General features: G+C 42.2%; 1 protein-coding gene across 2 annotated transcripts in view; it reads left to right on the top strand.

Moving 5' to 3' along the window:
* Window positions 1-15964, top strand: part of RAB11FIP3 (RAB11 family interacting protein 3) — a 179287-nt gene that overhangs the window by 64009 nt on the left and 99314 nt on the right. The window lies entirely within an intron of this gene.

Below are 15964 nucleotides of genomic sequence, written 5' to 3'. Positions count from 1 at the left end.
AATGATTGTTTTCAGCCCTTTTAGAGTACATTTTCTGTTTTAATCTTTAAAATGTTGAGAAGGGGTATTGATGTATTCTGCACTGAATTTTGTATATGTATTTTCCTCCATAACTGATCCAACATCATTACTCTTGAATTCTGAAGAGGTAGCAAAGAAAGCAAAGAGCCATTAATCTGAGAAATTGCTATCTGAAAAGAGTGTGCGTTAACAGAGCCCTGGCTAATGTTTCTCTTCAGTAATTCAGTGTCTGGTGTTGTGTTTTCTAATTGGATAGAAGTAGCAGGCCCAGAAATGTTAAGACCTTTCTTACTGTGACAACATTAAACAATTTTTAAAATATGGTTTGGACTGAGGTTTTGCAACTACAGAGAGCTTAGTTTTGCTTATTCACTATAGCAAATACACAACAAATTCCTTTAAATTTTTATTAAGCATAGAAGCATAAGAAGAGACTCTCAAAGCAGGCACGGGATGTTTCTTAATGAGTCTGAGGATTGAACAATTATTTTATTTTCAATGGTTTCAAGCCTTATAGTCCTTCAGAGGGTTGATTACTGATTGGAGCAACTTGCTTCTATCAAACATCAATGATTTAGATAATGGCAGAGAGAACACTTATAAAGGTTATGGAGCATACCAAGCTGGGAGGGGTTGCAAGTGCTTTGGAGGATAGGACTAAAATTCAAAATGATCTGGATAAACTGAAAAACTAGTCTGCAGTAAACAGGATGAAATTCAATATGGACAAATGCAAAATACTCCACTTAGGAAGGAACAATCACTTGCGCACACATAAAATGGGAAATAACTGCCTAGGAAGGAGTACTGCAGAAAGGGATCCGGGGGTTTATAGTTCAGGCTAAGATTTTGTCATGGATATTTTTAGTAAAAGTCATGGACAGGTCACGGGCAATAAAGAAAACTTCACAGGAGCCCGTGACCTGTCTCTGACTTTTACTAAAAATATGCATGATAAAATGGAAAGGGGCTGAGAGCTGCGGGAATCCCCCTGCCCCGCCGCAGTGGCAAGGAGCCCCCTGCCACGCATTGTGGCTCAGAGCCTGGGGGTCCTGCTGCCTCAGGTGATGGGGTTATCTCACAGCTCCCTGCCAGTGGGGGGACTATGCAGCTCTCAGCCCTCAGGGCTGAAGTCACTGAGGTCTTTGATCACAGATTCCATGACCTCCATGACAAAATCATAGCCTTAGTCATAGTGGATCACAAGCTAGGTATGAGTCAACAATGTAACACTGTTGCAAAAAAAGCGAACATCATTCTGGAATGTATTAGCAGGAGTGTTGTAAGCAAGATACTAGAAGTAAATCTTCTGCTCTACTCCAGGCTGACTAGGCCTCAATTGGAGTATTGTCACATTCTGGGGGCCACATTTCAGGACAAATGTGGACAAATTGGAGAGAACCCAGAGGAGAGCAACAAAAATGGTTAAAGGTCTAGAAAACATGACCTGTGAGGGAAGATTGGAAAAATTCGGGTTTGTTTAGTCTGGAGAAGAGAAGACTGAGATGGGATATGATAACAGTTTTCAAGTACATAAAAGGTTGTTACAAGGAGGAGGGAGAAAAATTGTTCTCCTCCTTTACCTCTGAGGTTAGGACAAGAAGCAATGGGCTTAAATTACAGAAAGGGAGGTTAGGTTGGACATTAGGAAAAACTTCGTATCACGATGGTTAAGCACTGGAATAAATTGCCCAGGAAGGTTGTGGAATTTCCAATATTGGAGGTTTTTAAGAGCAGACTATACAAACACCTGTCAGGGATGGTCCAGATAATACTTAGTCCTTCCATGAGTGCAGGGGACTGGACTAGATGACCTCTCAAGATCCCTTCCAGTCCTATGATTCTATGAAACCGCCTTTTCTCTGTAAAGAAAGGAAAAGGTTCATCTTGATTCTGGTTGTGTTTCTCAATCAGAGGTTAGAATTATTTCTGCAGAAGACTCTTACTAGAGAAATAATAATAATAATAAAAAAATAAAGACAGAAGGGCAATGTGGGTTTGTCATTGAAGTTCATGAGAGTCCTTGAAGGCAGGTCGGCCACTAATAACGGGTGCATCTCTGGGCCATTTATCTGGGTAGATTATCTTGGTGGTATTAGGTTGGTTCGTTCTCTCTCTCTCTCTCTCTAAACCTTCTTATGCTGGGCAATGCAATTATTCATGGAGCTGATTGGACGGAAGCCAGAAGAGAGAGAGGAAGAGATGAAAATAATATGGTGTGAGAGGATTGAAAGACATATGTGCTGGAGGCAGTCTGGGATCCAGGAGTTCAGCAATGATACTCTAGTGTCCTTACCTGTTCTTTTGAGGCCTGGGTGCCTGTGCATATCTCCTAAGATTGATAACCAAAAATGGCAGGGCTTGAATTGAAGGGCAATGGGGAAGCAACGGTACTCTCCCAAAATATGCCCAGGAAGTAACTTCACCCACAAATCAAGCCTCAGCTACTTGACACCAAAATGAGATGCTGCTTGCAGTAGATTGTGCAGCTGTTCAGAAGATGATCACGTTCTCTGTTCAGAATTTGCTTCCTTTCAATGGCATTTAGATACATGCATGGTCGGCAGGGCTGGAGTAGAACATAGGCATGTGTCGACAGCCTTGGTTCCCAGAATATTATTGAGACTTCACAATATCAGACTTCTTCTGCTTGATGCATTAGTGGAGACAGACAGGTTGAGAGTCTCCCCTGGATTGGCTTCTCCTTAACAAGTTCTTCATTCTTGTGTGCTGACTCCAGAAGTCAGATTGGGGGAGAGAAGTGCTAGTACACTCCCAAGAGTTATACACACATCATTAAAATGAAATTACAGTCACAAAAAATTATGCAGGTTTTTATAAGATTTCCCCCCCTCCTTTCTTACATGCTTTGATCAACAGAGACCTAGTTAACAATGTTGATGTTTAAAATATCCAAGGTCATTATTTAAAATGAACATGCCAGTGTGGTAAATGGGACAACTTGCAAATGTTGTTTCAGGCTGCCTACAAACTCAGGCAGAACTTACTACATTGTTTTGCATTTGGCTCATGCTAGAGAACGTGACAGCCTTAAAATGCCTGCTTGCCGACCCACGATAGAGACAGTCCTCAAAGGAAAGTGCAGATCTTTCAGCCTTTTTTTAAATGTTATTATTTTATTTAAAAATAGACATTGTTATAGTCTGAACTGCCTCCTTTCTGCCATTGGGAAAAGTTCCAGAACTTCAATGGTGGTTTCTTTCTTCCATTGCAGAGTCTTTTAGCTTGTTTTGTGATCTCAGTGGTCCTTGGGTCATATGACTAGCCCCTTTTCTTTATACAGGACCCAGTCACCCTTTCTGTTGACAAATATTGTTACAGATTACTGAAAAACTGCTACATTTCCCCCCTGAATTTTGCAAGAATTTGCTAGAATTATTGTTAAAAACAGTTGGCTTCTATCTCAAGCCCCTGTTTGACAGTGTGAAACAGACAGGATTGTTTAGTTCTCTGCATCATTTTTTGTCTGCAAGGATTTATTTAAGACACATTCACTTATTTAAATTACCTTCTTCTAGTTTCCATAAGAAAGGGATAGATAATAAGGCAGAAAATATCATATATTGCCTCTATATAAGTACCCCCACATCTTGAATACTGCATGCAGATGTGGTCGCCCCATCTCAAAAAAGATGTATTGGAATAGGTAAAAAGTTCAGAAAAGGGCAACAAAAATGATTAAGGGCATGACCCTTCATGCTTCAACCACCATTCCAGAGGACATGCGTCCATGCTGATGGTGGGTTCAGCTTGACAACGATCCAAAGCGGTGCGGACCGATGCATGCTCATTTTCATCATCTGAGTCGGATGCCATCAGCAGAAATTTGATTTTCTTTTTTTGTAGTTTCTGCTTCAGAGTGTTGCTCTTTTAGGAGTTCTAAAAGCATGCTTCACACCTCGTCCTTCTCAGATTTTGGAAGGCACTTCAGATTCTTAAACCTCGGGAAGAGTGCTGTAGCTATTTTTAGAAATCTCACTTTGGTACCTTCTTCGTGTTTTGTCAAATATTCAGCGAAAGTATTCTTAAAAATGAAGAACATGTGCTGAGTCATCATCCAAGACTGCTATAACATGAAATGTATGGCAGAATGTGGGTAAAACAGAACCGGAGACACAACTCTTTCCCAAGGATTTCAGTCAAAAATTTAATTAATACCTTTATTTGTTTTAATGAGCGTTGTCAGCATGGAAGCATGTCCTCTGAAATGGTGGATGAAGCATGAGGGGACATATGAATCTTTAGCACATCTGGCATGTAAATACCTTGTGACAATGGCTACAAGAGTGCCATGCGAATGCCTGTTCTCACTTTCAGGTGACATTGAGAACAAGAAGCAGGCAGCATTATCTCCTGCAAATGTAAACAAACTTGTTTCTTTTTGCGATTGCCTGAACAAGAAATAGGACTGAATGGACTTGTAGGCTCTAAAGTTTTACATTGTTTTATTTTTGAATGCAGTTAGGTAACAAAAAAAACCACCCCTATATTTGTAAGTTGCACTTTCACAATAGATTGCACTACAGTACTTGTATGAGGTGAATTGAAAAATACTGTTTCTTTTGTTTATTATTTTTATAGTGCAAATATTTGTTATGAAAAATAAAGTGAGCAATGTACACTTTGTATTCTGTTGTAATTGAAATCAGTATAATTGAAAATGTAGAAAAAATCCAAAAATATTTAATAAATTTCAGTTGGTATTCTATTGTATAACAGGTTTCAGAGTAGCAGCCGTGTTAGTCTGTATCTGCAAAAAGAACAAGAGTACTTGTGGCACCTTAAAGACTGACAAATTTATTTTAGCATGAGCTTTCGTGAGCTGCAGCTCACTTCTTCGGATGCATAGAATGGAACACACAGACAGGAGATATTTATACATACAGAGAACATGAAAAGGTGGAAGTACGCATACCAACAGGAAGAGTCTAATCAATTGAGATAAGCTATCATCAGCAGGAGGAAAAAAAACTTTTTGAAGTGATAATTAAGATGGCCCATAGAAGGTGTGAGGAGAACTTAACATAGGGAAATAGATTCAATTAGTGTAATGACCCAACCATTCCCAGTCTCCTAAACAGAGACTGGGAATGGTTGGGTCATTACACTAAGTGAATCTATTTCCCTATCAGAGGGATAGCCGTGTTAGTCTGGTTCTGTAGAAGCAGCAAAGAATCCTGTGGCACCTTATAGACTATAAGACTAACTATATAGTCTATAAGGTGCCACAGGATTCTTTGCTGCTTCTATTTCCCTATGTTAAGTTCTCCTCACACCTTCTATGGGCCATCTTAATTATCACTTCAAAAAGTTTTTTTTCCTCCTGCTGATGATAGCTCATCTCAATTGATTAGACTCTTCCTGTTGGTATGCATACTTCCACCTTTTCATGTTCTCTGTATGTATAAATATCTCCTGTCTGTGTGTTCCATTCTATGCATCCGAAGAAGTGAGCTGCAGCTCACGAAAGCTCATGCTAAAATAAATTTGTTGGTCTTTTTAAGTGCCACAAGTACTCCTGTTCTTTTTATTGTATAACAGTGCGATTAAAACTGCCATTAATTGCAATTACTTTTAAAAAGTTAGTTGCATGAGTTAACTGCAATTAATCGGCAGCCCTAATTCCCACACATTATCCCTCACTCACTGCCAAAATATGGTCCCTGATTTTAACGGCCAGAGAATAGCTTTATTGTCTGCTCCGTATGCGTGTTGTTTTGGGGCATAGCTAAGCTGCCTTTGATCATCCCACAGTGCATTGATTCCATAATACTGTCAGGGAAGCCATACATTTAGTAGTAATGGGACCAGTCTTGCTACAATGGGCTGGGGAAGATGGCGCAGACCATTTTAGCCTTCCTGTGGCATTCTTTTTTTTTTTTTCTTATTCCGGTTCATCGCTAGCTTATTTCCCCCTGCATCTCTGTATTTCTTAAGTTTTGTGACTGTGGGTGCAAGTTGGTAAGCATGATTTTTTTTTTTTTTTTTTTTTTTTTTAAGGGGAGGGATAGCTCAGTGGTTTGAGCATTGGCCTGCTAATCCCAGGGTTGTGAGTTCAATCCTTGAGGGGGCCACTTAGGGATCTGGGGCAAAAATTGGTTCTGCTAGTGAAGGCAGGAGGCTGGACTCAATGACCTTTCAAGGTCCCTTCCAGTTCTAGGAGATTGGTATATCTCCAATTATCTATCTACTGTATTTGTATTTTTTTTTTTAAGTTTTAAATAGCCTCTATATTTGTGTACCCTGATGCAAAGTCTTTTACACTTTGTATAAAGAATTTGTCCAAAACTGATATATTTTCCCTGACAAGATATGCCTCATACTGAACAGAGCCAAATTGTCTAAATTTATGAGACAAATCCAAAAGAGCAAAGACATTCTCTTGAAACACTGTGAAGTTGACTCCATTAGTTAGAAGTCGTTCCTGTTCATGGGTCCTCTATAGAAGGTGTTGTAGCATGTACTCTGCTACATTTTGAAATGTTCCTTTCACCATATGGGCCAAAAATGTGCATTGGTAATTCTCCATTAACAGCAGTACAGTTTTAAGAATCGCCAAGTACTTTTATGTTGACCACTCTTGCAGGGTGATATTACAGACCTATGAGCATTGCCTAGATACTTCAGCTTGGATTTTCCAATAATAGTCTCACGTGTTGCTATGGTGTGTTGGGATGAGGAAAAATCCTTGGAAGTATTGCATGAAAAGGAGACTTTTTAATGAAATGGCCATGTTGACTTTTAGTGACTAGCTGGGAAAATTATAACAGTAAAACTAAGACACGGAAATACAGCTTAGTTTGAGATGCTGCTAGATTGACGTTGCATAAGGAAGCAAAGAGTGAACAAGGTAAGGTCACTTTTTTTTTTTTAAACTTATAATTGGAAATAAGTCAAGTAGGTTGAATAAGGTTGGAGTTGGAGAAAATCTAGACTCCTTATATTGTATAGTTTGAAATGTTGATAAGTTTATGAAAGAAATAATACACATTGGCCTTTGGAAGAATAGAGTTAATGTAAACATGTCAAGAAAATTGTATTAACTCAGAAAGGCCTGGGAGATCCACAGTGGAAAAGTGCAAAATACTTCTGGTATAGTCAAGTAAGCACCTACTGGAACGTAATTCCAGTAAAGTCGGAGAAAAAAGATGAAGTGGCAACAGGAACGAATGTGGTTACGTAGGGAGATAAAATGATCACAAGAGACAATGTTTACAAGATCTAAACAACCTGGGATAAACACAAGCTGTCTGAAGCTAGATAAATTCAGGCAAGAAATAATGTGCAAATTTTTAACAGTGTGATAACTAGCCATTGGAACAACCTACCTAGGAAAGCAATGGATTTGCTGTCACTAGAAACTATATGGCTAGTTGAAGTTGTGGGCTTGACACAGGAATTAGTGGATGAAATTCTCTGTCCTAAGGTGTTTCGCAGGTCAGACTTGATGATCATAATGGTCTTTTCTGGCCTTTAAAGAGCATTTCTGCACTGTAGTTTATGCCTAGGATTAGTTGAACACGAGTTAGCAGTCCCTGGGTTTGTTAACCTAGGGCTTGAGTGTCTACACTCATTTTGTGACCTCCAAGTTACTTGGGAATTTTCCCAGCCATAGGCGCCAACTTCCCCTCTGCTCGGTGGGTGCTTGACCCCACCCCGGCCCGCCTCTTCCCGCCTTTGCACCGTCCTTGCCCTGCCCCCATTCCACCCCTTCCCCAAAGTTCCCGCCCCTTCACCTCCTCCCCTGAGCACGCTACGTCCCTGCTCCTCCCCTTCCCTCCAGGAAAGTCCTAAGTGCTGCCAAACAGCTGTTAGGTGGGGGTGGAGTGCAGGAAGTGCTGGGAGGGAGGGAGAGGAGTGGGGATGCGGTGCGCTTGGGGGTAAAGGGGAGGAGATGGGCGGGAAAGTTTGGCTGTCGGTGAGTGCCGAGCATCTGCTAATTTTTCCCCGTGGGTGCTCTGGGGCTGGGCCGCGTCCAACCACCCATATTCCGGAATGTGGCGGCTCTAGCCTTTTGTTCATGGTGCACGCGTGGGAAAACCTGACTGCCCAGAGAGCAAATAAACTCGGCTTGTGGGATACTTTTGGCAAATTGGCCAAGCAGGCGTCCTGTGGGGCTGTGTGTATGCTGCAGCAATAGGGTTTGAACCTGAGTCCTGACTTGACTCAGGCTTGGACCCGCTCCACAGGTATGTGCTCAGCACTGTGCAGGTTGAAACCCTTGAAGTGGGGAGCACAGAACTTAAATTGGTGGGATTTATTATTTATTGCCACATTGCTTAGGAAGCCTAGTCATGGACCTGGACCCAGTTGTGCTAGGTGCTGTACAAACACAGAACAAATAAAAGAGTTGTCAAATAATTGCAGTATTTGTATTCTGTATGCAGAGAGAGTGGAAAGATGCTAAAGTCAAGCATGAATTTTTCAAAAATCGTAGGAGAACCTAGGTCTCATCTGCACTGGGGATTTGTCAGGGGTAGCTAGCCACCAGTGTAGCTGCATCAGTGCAAACCTCTAGGACCGTGGCGGCAGTCGAGTATCTGCCGAAATGCCCCTGAAATTTGGCGGCGCTTTGGCAGATGCTCGACCGCCGGCCAGGACACGGGCGCATTTAGATGCCCCTGCAGGCGCCATAGTGCCTGCGGGCACTGCGTTGGGGACCCCTGCTCTAGTGTAAACAGGCAAGGCTGCTGTTTGTACCCAGGCAGTTTACTTCTGTTTTAAAACCAAGGTAATCTGCACTGGTGCAAAGTGTGGCTCATAGTGATTTACTCTCCCTGCAATGCAGGTTTGCACCCGTGCTGCTCGCTGATGGCTGAAGTCCAAGCAAATCTCCTGTGAAAACAAGGGCCTTCATGGTTATTGATGTTACTGGAATACTGGTGTGGTTCAGAAGAGCTCTGTACACTTCACTGACACAGCACCTGGTCTGGATCAAATAAATCTGAAAGTTTTATCCAAGGGATTAAGCATGTGTGATAGACCCAGGCCAGTTGAGAACAGCAGAGTAGTAGAAGGGAGACATACTGGCCACAAGATAAGCAGTTTTCTGTTCCCTGAGTGCCCAGAGCAGGGGCTGCTCCAGGCTAATGAGAACACCTGACTCCAGTTAACCTGCTAAGAGTCAGGTGAGACTGTTAAGCACCTGACTCTAATTAAGACCCTTCTGATGCTATAAAAGGGCTCACTCCAGTCAGGCCAGGGGGAGCCAGAGGAGAGGAAGTGTGTGAGAGGAACTGGGAGCAAGAGACATGCAAGAAGCTGAGAGTGAATAGGCATACTGCTGGAGGACTGAGAAGTACAAGCGTTATCAGACACCAGGAGAAAGGTCCTGTGGTGAGGATAAAGAAGGTGTTGGGAGGAGGCCATGGGGAAGTAGCCCAGGGAGTTGTAGTTGTCACGCAACTGTACCAGGATGCACTCTAGACAGCTGCAGTCCACAGGGCCCTGGGCTGGAACCCGGAGTAGAGGGTGGGCCCGGGTTCCTCCCAAACCTCCCAACTCCTGATCAAACACAGGAGGAATTGACCTAGACTGTGGCTTCTACCAGAGGAGAAGGTCTCTGGGCTGTTTCCCGACCCACAGGGAGAATCTGTGAGGCGAGCAAATCTGCCAATAAGCGCAGGACCCACCAAGGTAGAGGAGGAACTTTGTCACGCATGTAAATAGTTCAGTCTTATTTGGACACTAGAACCTAAACTCTCGTTGGATTAGGGAGGAGAGGACAATACAACTCCAAAGCCAAGACTGAAACCTTAAAGCTATAGAACAGAGCTCACTGTTTGTTGTGGGTGAATCTTAGAAACTCATGTAGGGGCTGGAGAGAGACCGCCTGGAAAAGCAGGTGTCTGTTAGGGGCTAGTCAATGGAGAATTGGGCACTGAAGTCATTTTTAGCTACCCTTCTGCAGTTCTGTGAAGATAATCCTGCCAGGTCAAATCAGGGAAACTCAGTGGAAGGAGGTACTTAAATTTGCAAAAGGCATTTGATAAGGTTACGTATCAAAGGCTACTAGTGACAGTGGCGAGTCATGGAACAAGGCAGGAAGGGAGGGTAAAATAGGATGCTGAGTGGAAAACTTCTTGCTGCAGAACTGTTACAGAATTAAAAGCTCTGTGTGTCTATGCTGCTGTGTGTGCATGCCAATGTAGATGCACCAGGGAAAAGCCTCTGTGTAGATGCACTGCACCAGTGTTAGATGGGGTTGGCATTGGTGCAAATTGCCTTACCTTAGATAAGGGCAGGACAGAAGGTTAAACAACTACTTTAAAATCTTAATACAGGGAACTTAATTCAAAGAAGCTGTTAGCAGTACGTGTTTTCCTTTTTGAGGGAGGAAGGCATCTTTGCAGCTTCTGTCTTCTCTGTGTGACGTACTTGCCTCTTAAGTGCTCATCGGGAAACCAGGAATCTGCACAGCTGAGGACAAATTGCTTTGTGATGGACAGAGTTTCTTTTTTCCCTTTAAATCTCTATCTCCCAAAGAGGTGTGTTGTTGCTGATAGAGTGTAGGAGAGGGCCTCAGGCTGGTGTCAGTGTTCCTTCCTGCATTGGTTCTGTCCTGCAGCATCATTCACAGCTGAAACCAAGTTTCCCCTCTGAAGCAATGCTTTCCCACTGAAACCTGCCAATAGGAGTCACTGCTACAGTGACACAAAGCATTTTAGTTTGTCAAGGCTTCTTACTGGCTGAATATTGGTAGGTGTTTGTAGTTAGAGCTGACAAATCCCATGGATCTGCCATGTGCCAGACCCATCATGTGGATGGCACTTGATGGTTTTTCTTTTTACAGTTGTTGAGCTGTTTTATGTCTTTTTTTTTTTTTTTAAATAACATGGAGGACCTGTTGTAGAAAACTACATAAATCACCACCACAACAAACAATTAGTTTGTAGTTGCATGTGTACACTTAAGGCAATTCTACACTACACTACAGCGTAGATCACATTGGTGCGGTGGTTTGGTGAAAATGTGCTATGCCGATGGGAGAGTGTTGTGGAAACCGCTTTAAGTTATGTAACTTGCGTAGCTCAGGGGATGTCTGAGCAGCGTAACTTGCATCGACTTCGGTAGTGTAGACAAGCCCTGGGGACTTGTCTAAACCATGCAGCTTTTAATGACAAGGCTGTGTCATTGTCGCTAAATGTCGGTGTGTGTAAATGCTCTTTGTCGGCACTTTGTCAGCACTTTCGCCAACAAAATACTTACAGCCCCATGAGTGGTATTCGTTTTGTCGGCAGGAGAGCGCTCCTGCCAAAAAAGCCGTGTTCACGCTGCCACTTTTTTCTACAGAAAATAAAAGCTTTCAGTGCACAAGAATATATAAAATCCAAGTCTACATGCACTCCGGCATTCTGAATTCAGCTGGCTTTGATAAGAGTATAAAGAATTACAAATCCTGGTTAAGAGTACAGAATTCTAATTGTATCCTAACTAATGCTGTACAGACATGGCAACGTTCTGCATCAGAGGTTAGTAGTGTTTAGTAGGTCTATCAATTAATTGCAGTTAAGTAATGGAATTAACTCAAAAAAATGAATCACAATAAAATAATTGATTATTCGCAGTTTTAATCGCACTGTTAAACAATAGAATACCAATTTAAATTTATTAACTATTTTTGGATTTTTTCTATATTTTCAGATATATTGATTTCAATTACACCAAAGAATACAAAGTGTACAGTGCTCACTTTATATTTTCATTATAAATATTTGCACTGTAAAAATGATAAACAAAAGAAATAGTAGTTTTCAATTCACCTCATGCAAGTACTGTAGTGCAATCTCTTTATCGTGAAAGTGCAATTTACAAATGTAGTTTTTTGTTATATAACATCACTCAAAAACAAAACAATGTAAAACTTTGTAGCTTACAAGTTCACTCAGTCCTACTTCTTGTTCAGCCAGTCGCTAAGACAAACAAATTTGTTTACATTTACAGGAGATAATTCTGCCCATTTCTTATTTTACAATGTCACCAGAAAGTGAGAACAGGCGTTTGCGTGGGACTTTTGTAGATGGTTTTGCAAAGTATTTATGTGCCAGATATGTTAAACATTCATATGTCTCCTCATGCTTTGTCCACCATTCCAGAGGACATGCTTTCATGCTGATGACACTCGTTAAAAAAATAAGCTGTTAATTAAATTTGACTGAACTCCTTGGGGGAGAACTGTGTCTCCAGCTCTTGTTTTTACTCACATTCTGCCATATATTTCATGTTATAGCCGTCTCGGATGATGACCCAGCACGTGTTGTTTGTTTTAAGAACACTTTCACTGCAGATTTGACAAAACGCAAAGAAGGTACCAATGTGAGATTTCTAAAGATAGCTACAGCACTCAACCCAAGGTTTAAGAATCTGAAGTGCCTTCCAAAATCTGAGAAGGACAAGGTGTGGCGCATGCTTTCAGAAATCTTAAGAGTAACTTCTGATGCAGAGTATCAGAAGGGTAGCCGTGTTGGTCTGGATCTGTAAAAGCAGTAAAGAGTCCTGTGGCACCTTATAGACTAACAGACGTATTGGAGCATGAGCTTTCATGGGTGAATACCCACTTCGTCGGATGCTTCCACTACATGCATCCGACGAAGTGGGTATTCACCCACGAAAGCTCATGCTCCAATACGTCTGTTAGTCTATAAGGTGCCACAGGACTCTTTGCTGCTTCTGATGCAGAAACTACAGAACCCGAACCACCAAAAAAGAAAATCAACCTTCTGCTGGTGGCATCTGAACCAGATGATGAAAATGAATACACATCAGTATGCACCGCTTTGGATCATTATCAAGTAGAACCCATCATCAGCATGGATGCATGTCCTCTGGAATGGTGGTTAAAGCATGAAGGGACATATGAATCTTTAGCGCATCTGGCATGCAAATATCTTGCGATGATGGCTACAAGAGTGCCATGCAAATGCCTGTTCTCACTTTCAGGTGAGATTGTGAACAAGGAGTGGGCAGTATTATCTCCTGCAAATGTAAAAGCTTGTTTGAGCCATTGGCTGAACAAGAAATTAGAGCCTACAAGTCCACTCAGTCTTAAGTTTTACATTGTTTTATTTTTAATGTAGTTATTTTTTGTACAGAATTCTATATTTGTAAGTTCAACTTACGTGATAGAGATTGCACTGCAGTACTTGTATTAGCGGAATTGAAAAATACTATTTTTTTTAACAGTGCAAATGTTTGTAATAAAAAATAAAGTGAGCACTATACACTTTGTATTCTGTTGTAATTGAAATAAATATATTTGAAAATGTAGAAAACACCCCCAAATATTCAAATAAATGGTATTCCATTAATAACAGTGCGGTTAATCAGACAATTAATCATGATACATTTTTTTAATTGCTTGAGAGCCCTAGTTTTAGCTAACAGTAGAGCTGTTGGGAGGGTCCCTAGACCTTATTTAATATGCAGGGCGGTCATGTAGAAAAAGGAACTTTGAGTAGTGATGTGTACACTTGATTAAGAATGCTAGATACTCAGTGCATCAGGATGTGCAGTTTGATATTTTCTCTGGTCTAGAGCAAGAGCAAGTGAGTCAAAATTGCTCTGACTGCTTTTCTCTGTATCACATTCCAGTCCAGTGTCTTTGCACTGGGACCAGGCATTTTCAGAAAGAGGAATGTTAACTTCTGCCCCCACCCCCGAAAATAGGCTAAATCCTAGGAATGAAATGTATTTTGTCTTTTTTAGTATTTATGATATTTCAGTAACAAAAAAAATCCTAGGGAAGCACCTTAGCTCAGAACATATTTCTTGACGCCTCTGTAATTTAATAAGACAGGCAGCACTCATTCGGCTGGCTGCAGATAACTTCAGTGCAGTTCAGCTCATGCAGAAATATGGCTGCTCTAAATCGTGGGGAAAGGAAGATTAATTTGCTCAAGCTTAAGGCATCTCTGTCTTTTTTTGTATTTCTCACTCCCTTTGTTTTCTTGCTTTTAAAGAGGACACTCGAATTCCTTTTATTGACACTGACTTAGTCCTGCTTATTAGACTAGGGGTACTCCTGGCTCTTCATTCTCCTGACTTCTTAAGAGATGCGTTTGTTGGCCCATATGAAGAGGTGGGGGATGGGCATCTTCCCCAGTGATGGAAGGGGGACAAGCTTTCTTGTCCCCAGATGCCCCAAAGTCCCTTTCTGAAAGACAGAAGCACTATATTTAAAAGTATTTTGATGCATTGTCCCCCCCCCACACACTTTTTTCTTCAAAAAGCTTTACCAGTTGAGACCCCCTGCCCTCCCCTGAAAATGTGCTGCTTTGCCTCTCGTTTATAGGGGATTGTTCAAGCATCGTGGTGTCTTTGAATTTTCTCATTTATGCCCCAGTGCCAGTGAGTACTGGCCTGTTGGTAGGGACTGGCCACAGAGCTTGCTTCTATTTCTTGTTTCAATATGGTATTTTACACCCCGCACCACCTAGTGGCTGAACAGTGGTGATACAGTTTTAACATTCCATTACAAGGCCAGCTCTGGGTTTAGTGTGGAGTTAGTTGCTGCTACAGAGGGAATAAAATTGTCCTACGGCTATTGTGGGGCGGATATCACACTCGTCGTGAGAGAAGAGAATATGGAGGTATAGAGGATTTAGATTTTTTTTTTTTAAAGAATCCAGAGCAGCTCCCTCGCCACATGACAATATTTTAAAGCTGGGTCAGCTTGGCCCCTAAACTTGAATGTCTTGGGGAGGGGGGTTGGTTGTTTTTTTCTGTTTGCATTACATTTCCCCAGTACTAATTTCCCCCTTCTGTTACTCACACCTTCTTGTCAGCTGTCTGAAATGGGCCACTCTCATTACCACTTCAAAAGTTTTTTCCTCCCTTGGTATCCTGCTGTCAATTGAATTGTCTCATTAGATGACCTCACACTTGGTAAGGCAACTCACGTCTTTTCATATATTTTATACCTGCTCCTGTATTTTCCACTCCATGCATCTGATGAAGTGGGTTTCAACAGGGCTGGTGCAAGGAAGTTTTGCGCCCTAGGCAAAACTTCCACCTTGCGCCCCCTCCCCATCACCCCCTCTGCCTGAGGCCTCCCCCCTGCAGCAGTGCCCCCCCTGCCCTGAGGGGCCCCCCCGCAGCAGTCCCTCCCCTCCAGGGAGCCGTGCAGCACCTCCCCACCCCAGCTCACCTCTGCTCCACGTCCTTCCCGAGCACCCCGCCCCCGCTCTAATTCTCCTCCCAGGCTTGTGGCGCCAAACAGCTGATTGGCGCTGCAAGCCTGGGAGGCGGGAGAAGTGGAGCAGCGACCACACGCTTGGGGAGAAACCGCAGTAAAAAAAAAAAAAAATTGGGGGGCACCGCTTTTTGGCGTCCCCAAATCTTGGCGCCCTAGGCAACCGCCTAGTTCGCCTTAATGGTTGCACCGGCCCTGGGTTTCAGCCCATGAAAGCTTATGCTCAAATAAATTTGTTAGTCTCTAAGGTGCCACAAGGCCTCCTCATTGTTTTTGCTGATACAGACTAACACGGCTACCACTCTGAAACCTGTCACCATTTCAGAGTGTCCCTCTTTTTCAAATAGAACCATGCAACTTCAGCCTAGTAGTTATTTTACTAAGGTAAGTTGTAGGACTACTCCAATCCTGCAAATTACATTCTTGAGACTATAGATAGGAAATTCTACTCTTTCATCCCAAAGATAAACCGATGTCAGAGCATCCAATGAGATTTGACTAATCACAGACAGCGGTTTATCTCCCCTCAGAGCTGATGGAGTAGAAGTAAGAACTGTGCTTAGGGTGGAGAATAAGTAAAGATTCATCCACCATGAAATATTTCTGTCGCTGTTAGAGGTTCATGTACATTAGCCCACAGAGTTCTCACACAATACGTTATGTTTCTAACGTTCTGTTTCTATGAGTAACTAAATTATCTTCTGCACTCATGCAGGTTTAGACAGAATAGAA

This window comes from Mauremys reevesii, linkage group 10, assembly GCF_016161935.1.
Source record: "Mauremys reevesii isolate NIE-2019 linkage group 10, ASM1616193v1, whole genome shotgun sequence".
Taxonomy (NCBI): Eukaryota; Metazoa; Chordata; order Testudines; family Geoemydidae; genus Mauremys; species Mauremys reevesii.
This window is presented reverse-complemented; position numbering and strand designations above follow the sequence as displayed.